The 8,852-nt window shown below is 43.1% G+C and overlaps 1 long non-coding RNA gene across 8 annotated transcripts in view; it reads left to right on the forward strand.

Annotated features, from left to right (window-relative positions):
* Positions 1 to 254: 254 nt before the first annotated feature.
* LOC108446335 overlaps positions 255 to 8,852 on the forward strand; it is a 129,580-nt gene continuing 120,982 nt past the window's right edge. For 5 of the 8 annotated variants that reach the window (XR_001861502.1, XR_001861499.1, XR_001861500.1 and 2 more), the window contains exons 1-5: positions 255 to 636; positions 721 to 882; positions 3,558 to 3,776; positions 5,745 to 5,819; positions 7,334 to 7,418. This is a non-coding gene — a long non-coding RNA (uncharacterized LOC108446335). The remainder of the gene's footprint in view (positions 637 to 720; positions 883 to 3,557; positions 3,777 to 5,744; positions 5,820 to 7,333; positions 7,419 to 8,852) is intronic. The other 3 variants (XR_001861504.1, XR_001861505.1, XR_001861508.1) reach the window with 1 other exon arrangement.

Raw genomic sequence — 8,852 nt, forward strand, 5'->3', positions numbered from 1 at the left:
CTTCCTGTGAAGCAGTGAGGTTTTGACAGGAGGAGAGGAGAAGAGCAGGCATCCAGAAAATTGCAGCACCTTTTGAGGATATGGGAAGTGTTAATTTGAAGCTGTCTGGTTGCGAAGTGGAATTTCTGCAGGAGTGCAGGAGCTGCCGAGTAGTTCAGTGAAGCATCAGTGGCATTTCTGGGGTGTGGTTTGGCCTGAGAGGAGACCCAGCAGTGGGCTCTGGGAGGAGCACACCCCACCTGGGAGTGCTTGGCACTCACCTGCAGCTCCTGCAAGGCTTTGAGGGAGATGAATGCCTGCTTTGTGGAGTGCAAGCAGAGCTGGGCTGAGCTGGGTGTGCAGCCCAGCTCAAGTGGGGACATGCCCAGATGCTGAGCTGCTCAGGGAGCATTGCTGATGGAAACAAGGATGCATAAAGGCTTGGGGATTGGGAACATTGCCTGTTCCAATGAAGGCAGCCATGGGGCAGGTTGTGTGAAGTGGCTGAGCTGCTCTGACAGTTTGCTCCTGCCAAAAGAGAGAAATCTCTCTGTCCCACCCAGCTCTTGGTAGAGCTTTGCTGAACCAGTTCACCACACTGAGTGCAGCAGTGGGGAGCTATCAGAGCAAGTATCTCATGGGACTTCATCCTGCCAGGTGTTTGCAGAAGGTCACAATGAAGCAGCAAAATGAATCCTTCTCTGCCAAGCAGTTTTATTTACCATGTGTTCCTCTTTGCAGTTTCTGAAGGATCTGGAAGAAATTACAAGAGTGACAGTTGTGAGAGGAACGTACTCCAGATTGGCGGGGTTAGTTTGTGCTTTGTTACCACATTGCCTCTTCCTAGCAAAGTGGATGTGCTGGTGGTATTCCTGGATTTCTTGAGCTCTCATGCTAACTCTGGTAAGTGTGGAGAAAGGGAAGAATGAGCATCATAGAGGAAATAGCAGTTTAGTTTTTGGGTTTTTGGGGGTTTTTTTCCTTGTTTTTGTTATTTGGGGTTTTTATTTGTTTTTTTGCAGACCTGTGTTTCAGGCTGGAAAATGCCCCTGTAGCCCACTTGGACAGGAGTGTTGTATTGCTTTTCCTGGTTCTTTATTTGTTCTATATTCCTTTCTGTTGTATCAAACTGCCCAGCCTGTGTTTTGGGGAGAATCTGGTCCTGCCTCTGACACTGCAGGTGACATAGCAAAGCCTCCCAGTAAAGGAGTGTAACTGTCACAATAATGTGTTTCCAGTGCACAGAAAAGAAATCCAAGAGAAAAGTGACATGAAAAAAGATAAGCTGTGTTAAACAAAGATGTTTTCTGTGTATCACACCCAAACATGGTGTATTTCGTAGTACAGCAGAGCACACTTCATCAGAATCCCAGGGAAGAAGCAGACCTGCTAAAAGAATAACATTTTGGTGCCAGGGAAATTATGCCTTTAATAGATCTCTGCTGTATTTTGTAGAGAGATTTGCACCTACATTCAGCCTTGGCTAAAATGTGATGGCAACATGTTGTAGGAGCCAGTTCCTCCTCAGGGCTTCCTGTTACAACAATGGAGCTGTAAATGGTGTTATGGAAGTGGCAAGTGTCAGAAGGCAGCAGGATGTCATTGCAGTTGGGAGGTGGTTTTGATTAACTGGCCCGTTCACATGCTGAGTTGTCCAGGAGAAAATCTGGTCAGGTTGCTTTTTGGATGCTTGGAGGGGAGGAAGTTTGACTGTGCTCTACATGCCTCATTGCAGTGGATCCTGATCCTTATCCAAATCTACTCTGGCTAGAGCAGAACCTCAGGGAAGGAGTTCTTTTTCCTGCATGCAGCGTCCCCACACCTCAGGCAGCTGCTGATGGGATGCAGCCCTTGCTGAGAGGCAGGGTGGATGGAAGGGACAGGTTTGGTCTTCCTTCAACTTGTCTCCTGCTGGCAATTCTTGTCCAAGAGGAACCTCAGCTCAATGTTTTGAATAGAAACCTTTCCAAAAGTTGCCAGCTTCAAGTGAAAAAGCATGGACATGGTGTTTTGGTTTTGCATAGATGTGTTGAAAAATATCACCTACAGCGTGTCAGAGTGACAACTGCTTGCAGCCTTTTGGGTGCTTCCTTTCTGCAGCATTCAAAAGAGTAAAGAGCTGATCCTCTGTCACTTCTGTGTTTACTTTGGAAGGGATGTTTCTCCAGGAGAATTGGGATTGTCTCTGAAGAGACCAAGCTGTCACTAAAAGATTTGTGCATTCTGACCATATGAGGAGAAAAGCCAATTTTACAAGGATATGTCTCCCTCCTCTGTCCCTGCCTCCCCACGTGTACCTCTCCCCACTCTAAAAGGAGACTGAAAGGAAAGAGGATGTTCAGTGGGACAGTGGATGGTGCTCTTGGCTGGTGCCAGCAGCAGAAGGACACAACCTGGCCTGCAGGGGCCATCTGCCTTGTGGAAGAAAATCCTAATGGATTTGTTTTAATTTAGACTTCAAAGTACTTAGGCTGGTTTTCTCTTCTGCATTCTACTCTCTGAGTAACAACTTTACTTAATTTTCTGACCGTGGAAGGAGGAATTGGTTGAATGAAACTACTTCACAATGTATGAGTGGAGAAATCCCCGTGCCAGGGGGCCCTGGGGGCAGGTGCAGTGCATGGAGGGGAGCATTGGGCAGGGTGGGATGTGGATGCTGTCTGTGTCCATGGAGCGATGAGTGGGAGTTTCCAGCCCCAGCACTCACCAGTGGTGCTGCAGGACCTGCCCTGTGTCTGTGGGCTTGCAGGGGAGGCTGAAATAGATTCTTGGCATCAAGTCTTGGATCTTGGATTCTCTTTGCTTAATGGATTGCTCTGTCTCCCTAGTGATACTGCTGCAGCTGCAAGCCACAGAGGCGTTTTGGCTGAAGTCCTCTTGGTTTAAGGGAGAAAATACTGGATAGATCTGCTCGGCAGCAGCAGGACTGAATGCTCTCTTTCCACCCTGACCTGGGAGAGTCCCAATTCTGCTGACCTGAGGGACACATCTCTTCATGTCCCAGGCTCTGGAGATGAGAGAAATAGTGTCTGCAAAAGTGTTTGGTTTATATAGAAAGATTTGAGGTCTCTGCCCAAGAGGCTTTTTTTGTGCCTTCTTTCCTTTTGAAAGTTACTAAGTTTATTTTTGTCTGTGTGAGTTGGCCTGGTTTTTTTAATATATGGGAAAGGTGACTAGAGCCCTGCATAGACACTTTTTTATATTTCATATAAACCTAAACAAATACATTAAATAAAGGTCCTTTCACCTCCAGCTTGATGGTTCAAATCCAATCGTGCTTGGGAACAGAAATGTTCAAGCAGTAAAAATAAAACATCTCCTGATTTATGAATAGAAGTGTCAAGCTTTGACTTGCTGTGATTACTGGCATCACATTATTTGTGAACGTTCAGACAACTGCCAGAAATCCACGAAACACATTTGTGAAGCCCAGAAGTTTCATAAACTTCAGCCTGAGTGGTTATTTGCTTTCTGGTGGATAAGTGGGCTGGCTAGAGTTGTATAACAAGGCCAGCTAACTAATGCTCAGGTCTCATAGTAATAATAATGAGTGCAAAGCTCTTGTTTCTGTTCCACAGCAGAAGGTGGCAATTCTGCTCCACTTTACACCAGACAATTGCCATTTGCTCTGGGGAGTTGTTGTTACTGGTTTGAGGAAGCCAAGGAAGAGAGGATCCAACCTGACTTTCAAACTTCACGTTGTTTCCTGGGCCAGCTGTTGGGGAGGAAAAAAAATCAATTATTTGCTTCAAGGCTGAATTGTTCTATTGGAGAAACCACAGCGGTGCTAACGCCAGGTACTGCTCGTAGAGAACAGGAGGTGGTGGGAAGTGTGGCTGTGGTTCAGAGCTCTGTGCAAGGCAGAGCACATCAGCCACTCTATATTTGTACCAGTGTTCAAGTGCCTGAAAAAGCAGGGGGATTTGGCGAATCCATATGGATTTCACACCAGGAAAAGAGATGCCACAATTAAAGCCTAAATGCAAGGCATGATGGTGCTAAGATAACTCTCTCCCCAGCAGACCCTGCCAAAGGCCTACTTGTTGGGCATTCAAAGGCAACGAGGAATCCCAGGCTGTGGGAATCTTGGCTCAAAGCAGTAGCAAGACGTGGCCTGCAGTGTTGCAGAGCTACTCTGGTTCTAATTGTACATGATATTCTGAACATTTTTAAAGTGTTCTTTTCCTTTATGTGAGTCTTTATATTCTCTCACTGCTTTCTCTCCATCTGCAGAAAGTAAAATTTAGAAAAGGTTATTATAGCTGCTTTGTCACAATATATGGTACCTACATGGGGAAGTGACAGGATAGGGACAACGTGGCATCGTTTGCTTCTGCTACCACTCTGCATATGGGAGACTTTAAAACATTATTTGCAATTTCTGTTGGTATTATAAATAATAGATCAGGTCCACAATTTATTTGCTGAAAGTTCCAGCAGATGCGGTGTAATTAACAGACTGTAATCATTAGGTTTTGGAGAGAGGGTGACATATCAATTTTTAACTGTTCTTCCACTTAGAAACACATCCAAGTAGTGCTGCCTCCAGAGGGATATGCACATGGATGAATGCACTTTGTGCATGCCATTTTATATACATTCTCACTTTGCTTTCCAAGTATTAACATGTGTAAATCCCTTTGGCATGTGCAGATACGTGCAAGTGGGCTGTGCATCCATAGCATCTATTTGCATATGGAAGAAAGCATATGTGGAGTGGTGTGCACTGAGTTACACTTGCACTGAAGTCCTTTGAGTGTTTGACCTTACGAAGTATCTCTTCAAATTTGCAACTCAGTGATTTAGTTCCTTTTGCCTCCCAAATAAAGGCAGGGTGACTTCAGGTGGAGGAATAATGATTTTTTTTTTAGGAAATAAACCTTTGAGGCATACTGCTCAGTTGTCTTCCCTTTAATAGAGCAACATGAAAACCACAGAGGTGGCGAAACCGGTCTTGGTGGACAAATACAGGTGTAGCTCAGTGGTGCAGGTGTTGAGCTGGTACCCAAGTGAGTTCAAGTAATTACTGCTGGGGAGATTGTTCTTTCTACCCCCACAAGTAACCCTGTGGCTGCAGCACAACACCACGAGCTCTTTGCTGCTGTAGGTCTCATCTGCTCAACAGGCTTGTCCAACAAGTTGCATATGGCTCTCGGGGTCTTAAAGCAGGAGGGAGATCATGGTGCTGCGCTGCCCATTCCCCACAGCAATGCAGGGCATGGCCCAAAGGAGCGAACCTCACAGAGGTGATCCAGCACAGTAATTGTAATTTTGTAATTAGCTTCTGGCAATATTAATGCATGCATTTGAGTTTTGAGGGTGGTTGAAATAGACAAAGAAAGTTTTGAGAACTGCTTTTCCTTTACATTTTAGGAGGGCTTCTAATGATTTTGTCCAGTAGCTCCTAATTTATGCCAATAAATTCTATTCTTTGTGCATGGATGTAAATATGTGATTCAATATCTGAGATAATTTCCTTGAAATGCCAGTTAAAACCTGAGAAAATTCACTGGGGAAGCTGGTGAGGACCTTGTGGCAAAATATTGGCTTTTCCACCTCTAAACACCTACCATTGATTACTTACATGTTTGTTTGGGGTTTTTTTTAAATGGTAAGTAAACGTGAGCACGCCTGACTTCCCCCATGTAGGCAGTCTTGCTCACATGGATTTCTTTTTCTCTTCTTTTGGAGAAATCAAATGTTTCATTCTGTCTCTTACAGAGGCTCTAATTCAGCTTTCCTACTGTTATATCACTTTATTTAAGGACAGTGCAGGAGGCAGGAATCCGAACTGACTGCCTGATGCTTAAGAAGGTGAATAATGACTTGGAGAAGACCTGGTGCGTATCTTTTGATCTTTGGGCTTCAGACACCCCTTCACCCATAATTAACTCATGTGTTGACTGATCACCTGAGTGATCAAGGGAGACTCAGCATGTCAGTGGAAACCAGGGAACTATTACTCTATGGCAAAACAGCAATCAAGCCAGCTCGTCTATGATACAAATCAGATACCTGCAAGAACAAGTCGTGTAATGGCAAGCTGTGCTGGAGATGGATGATATCCTAAATCATTATCTTCGATAGCATCAATTATGTTTGCAGGGTAAGCCCATGCTATCTTTATGGCAAGCCCTGCATCCAGATAGCAGCAGCAGCAACAACAAAAATTAAAATTACAGTACAAGTTTCTGATACTGAGGGACAGTGCACTATGCACGACTGGCCAATAAATCAAGACCATCCGTGGATTAGATGGAGGGGAATGGGAATGGTTATCATTCTGTTGGATAAAATGCACAGCTTAGGCTCTATAGATCATTTAAAATATATATGAATTTGAAATCAGCCAAAAGAAAACGTCAGGCATTTTTCTTCTTAGAATTATGGCATGTTTTTAAAGCCTAAGTGCTTTTCAGTACAAATTTTAGCATGTTTTGCATTCAAATGAAACATCTACTCTACGTGTGAAGCCCTTGCACAGACTGCCTGTAAAAGTGGAGGGAATCACTGGATTTATAGGTTCTTTTGTACATTCTGTCAAAGTCAGCCGTTCTGCCTAATGGAGCCCATGGAACAGGAAAGGCTTTCATTGCACAACTTTCTGTAAGAGACATAATGCTTGCTGCCTGACACATTGCAACGCGTAAACAAAGACTCGAAAGAAGTTTGTATTAAAAGAAGGAACCTCAACAGGGAAGGGATTAAGTTAATAACGTTTTCTGTAATGTCTTTATCAGCATTTCTGTGGCCAGTTTGTGACAATAAACAGGAAAAAAAAAAGCTCATGTTCAAGATGGAACTAAATTTCAGGCTGGTATGAGTGATGTACCTCATAACCAGTTATAATTAGAAGGGAGGCTTCTTACAGCGCCGCTCCTCTATAAATCACAGCAGATATTACTCCAACTTGTACAACAACCATGAAATATACTGTGAAATTTGAAGCTCATGAAAAATAGGTTCTTTTGTTGCAATCTCATTCTTAGAAAAGCTCTCATTTGATACAAGCTTATGCCTTTTTTGGACTGTTTTCTTAAAATTAAGGTAACCAGCTGCAATTCTGTAGAAAAGTGTTAAAATTTCAATTTAGTAAACTCTTTTTTGTTTTCTATAATCGCAGTTTGTGCAAGGTGAAAGCATTGCATGTTTTGCTACACAGAGTCCTTACTTGGAAGAGTCTATCAAAATATCTCAAGCAAAAGTTTTCTATAGCAGAAGCTTCTTATCAAGCACAATTTTACACTAAAGGAATTAGAAATAGGGGATGATAGCTGAATAGATGTGTATTTTCTTCTTCTCTTCTGAATGAGTCAACTTTGACCTGGTCTGGTGCTCACCTGCATTATTCCAGACGTGACCATGGAAAGTCCACAGGGAAAGAACCCTAGGGAAGAAGGTCTTGCTGGCTTGATGTCTGAAAACTAAACAAAAACCAAGTAAGATTCCTCAAGTCTTTCTCTTGTACTAAGTCTTTTTCCTATCACTTTTTATTATATTTTTAATAGAAAATGGATGAGTTTATTTTAGAAATGTTTTCTCTGAAAACCTATGAACCATTCAAGACTGTTGGCATGGTAGGGCTGTAGCTGCTTCTATTGATCCTAATTTAAAGCTGTAATTGCAAATAAAAACATCATATCCCCCAGCTACCTTAATTGAAAGGATTGATTCACAGGGGAAAAGCATGATAAGGACTTCTATGTGGGCCAAGTGCTTATGGGCATTTTAACACCCTCATTTTGGCATGGGTTTGTTCTTGTGTGGGAGAATGTCACAGACATTGAGGGCAATACCTTCACTCTTCTACTGTCTTACCTCATTTCTTGGGCTCCACTTGAAATAAAGCAGGGGACCTACACAAGACTCTGTAGGCAGCAGGAGGGTCCCTGGCTTGGCCTCCCAGATGTCAGAATTGCCTGGAGAAGCCACCTGTATATGCAGGTGTCCCTGGGATGTGCTCTAGTTGTGTGAAAAAAGGCTTACACTATGATTTGCTGTAATAAGAGTGAGATGGCATTGCTCAAGAGAACATATTCTGTCAGGCAACCCTCAAGCATGTGGGATGCACTTAGCTGCTTCAAAAATAAATCAGCATTTTTAAAGAATTAAACAAAACTCTTGTTTATTAGGTGAAATTATCAATTGTTTTGTCTTCCAGAGGTAAACAAAGAGCTGAGGGAGTCTCAGTCTCTCAGTCTTATGACCTTATGGTCACTGTCCAAAATACCAGCAGTGACGTTCCACACTGGAGAACTAAGAAAAAGAAAAGCAGATATTCAGCAGGGTTAGCCCAGTGTCTTTCCAAGCAATCCCTTATTTTGACAAAACATTTCCATATGGGAAACACTCTCACTGAGCAGATACACTGAAAACAGTGTGGTCAGAGCTTTGCTGATATGGGCTGTTGAATACCCAGAACAGTTGAGAGGCTTCAGCAGAGCTGCCCTGCATGTCTAAATGTAAAACTGATGCCGGGAGCTGAAAATTGATCTGTAACATTAAACTCCAACCACAGAATGGGCATCACCATTTGTAAGGGAAGCAGATAGCTGGTATTAGCTCATCTGGGAAAGATGAGTAGCTGGACAGGGTCTGAAGAATTCCTGCAGATATGAAGCCCTTACCCTGAACTTTGTGGAAAATTGGTTCAAAACACAAATTTGCAGCAGATACTTATTTATGTAATGGGGCTGAGATGTAACCCTGAATCTAAATCCTTTTTTTGCTGGGCAGAGTTGGCATCTGGCTCTCCACTGATCCTGCAGGGCAGCCTGTCTACAGTTTACTAATCCTAGAAAGCAGACAGACATACTCTTAAGAAAAAGCCTTCCTTTTTTCCTTCCATTTTCCTTTTTTTTTTTTTCTCTATC

The sequence above is a fragment of the Corvus brachyrhynchos genome, unplaced genomic scaffold (assembly GCF_000691975.1).
Source record: "Corvus brachyrhynchos isolate BGI_N302 unplaced genomic scaffold, ASM69197v1 scaffold10, whole genome shotgun sequence".
In the NCBI taxonomy this organism is placed as follows: domain Eukaryota; kingdom Metazoa; phylum Chordata; class Aves; order Passeriformes; family Corvidae; genus Corvus; species Corvus brachyrhynchos.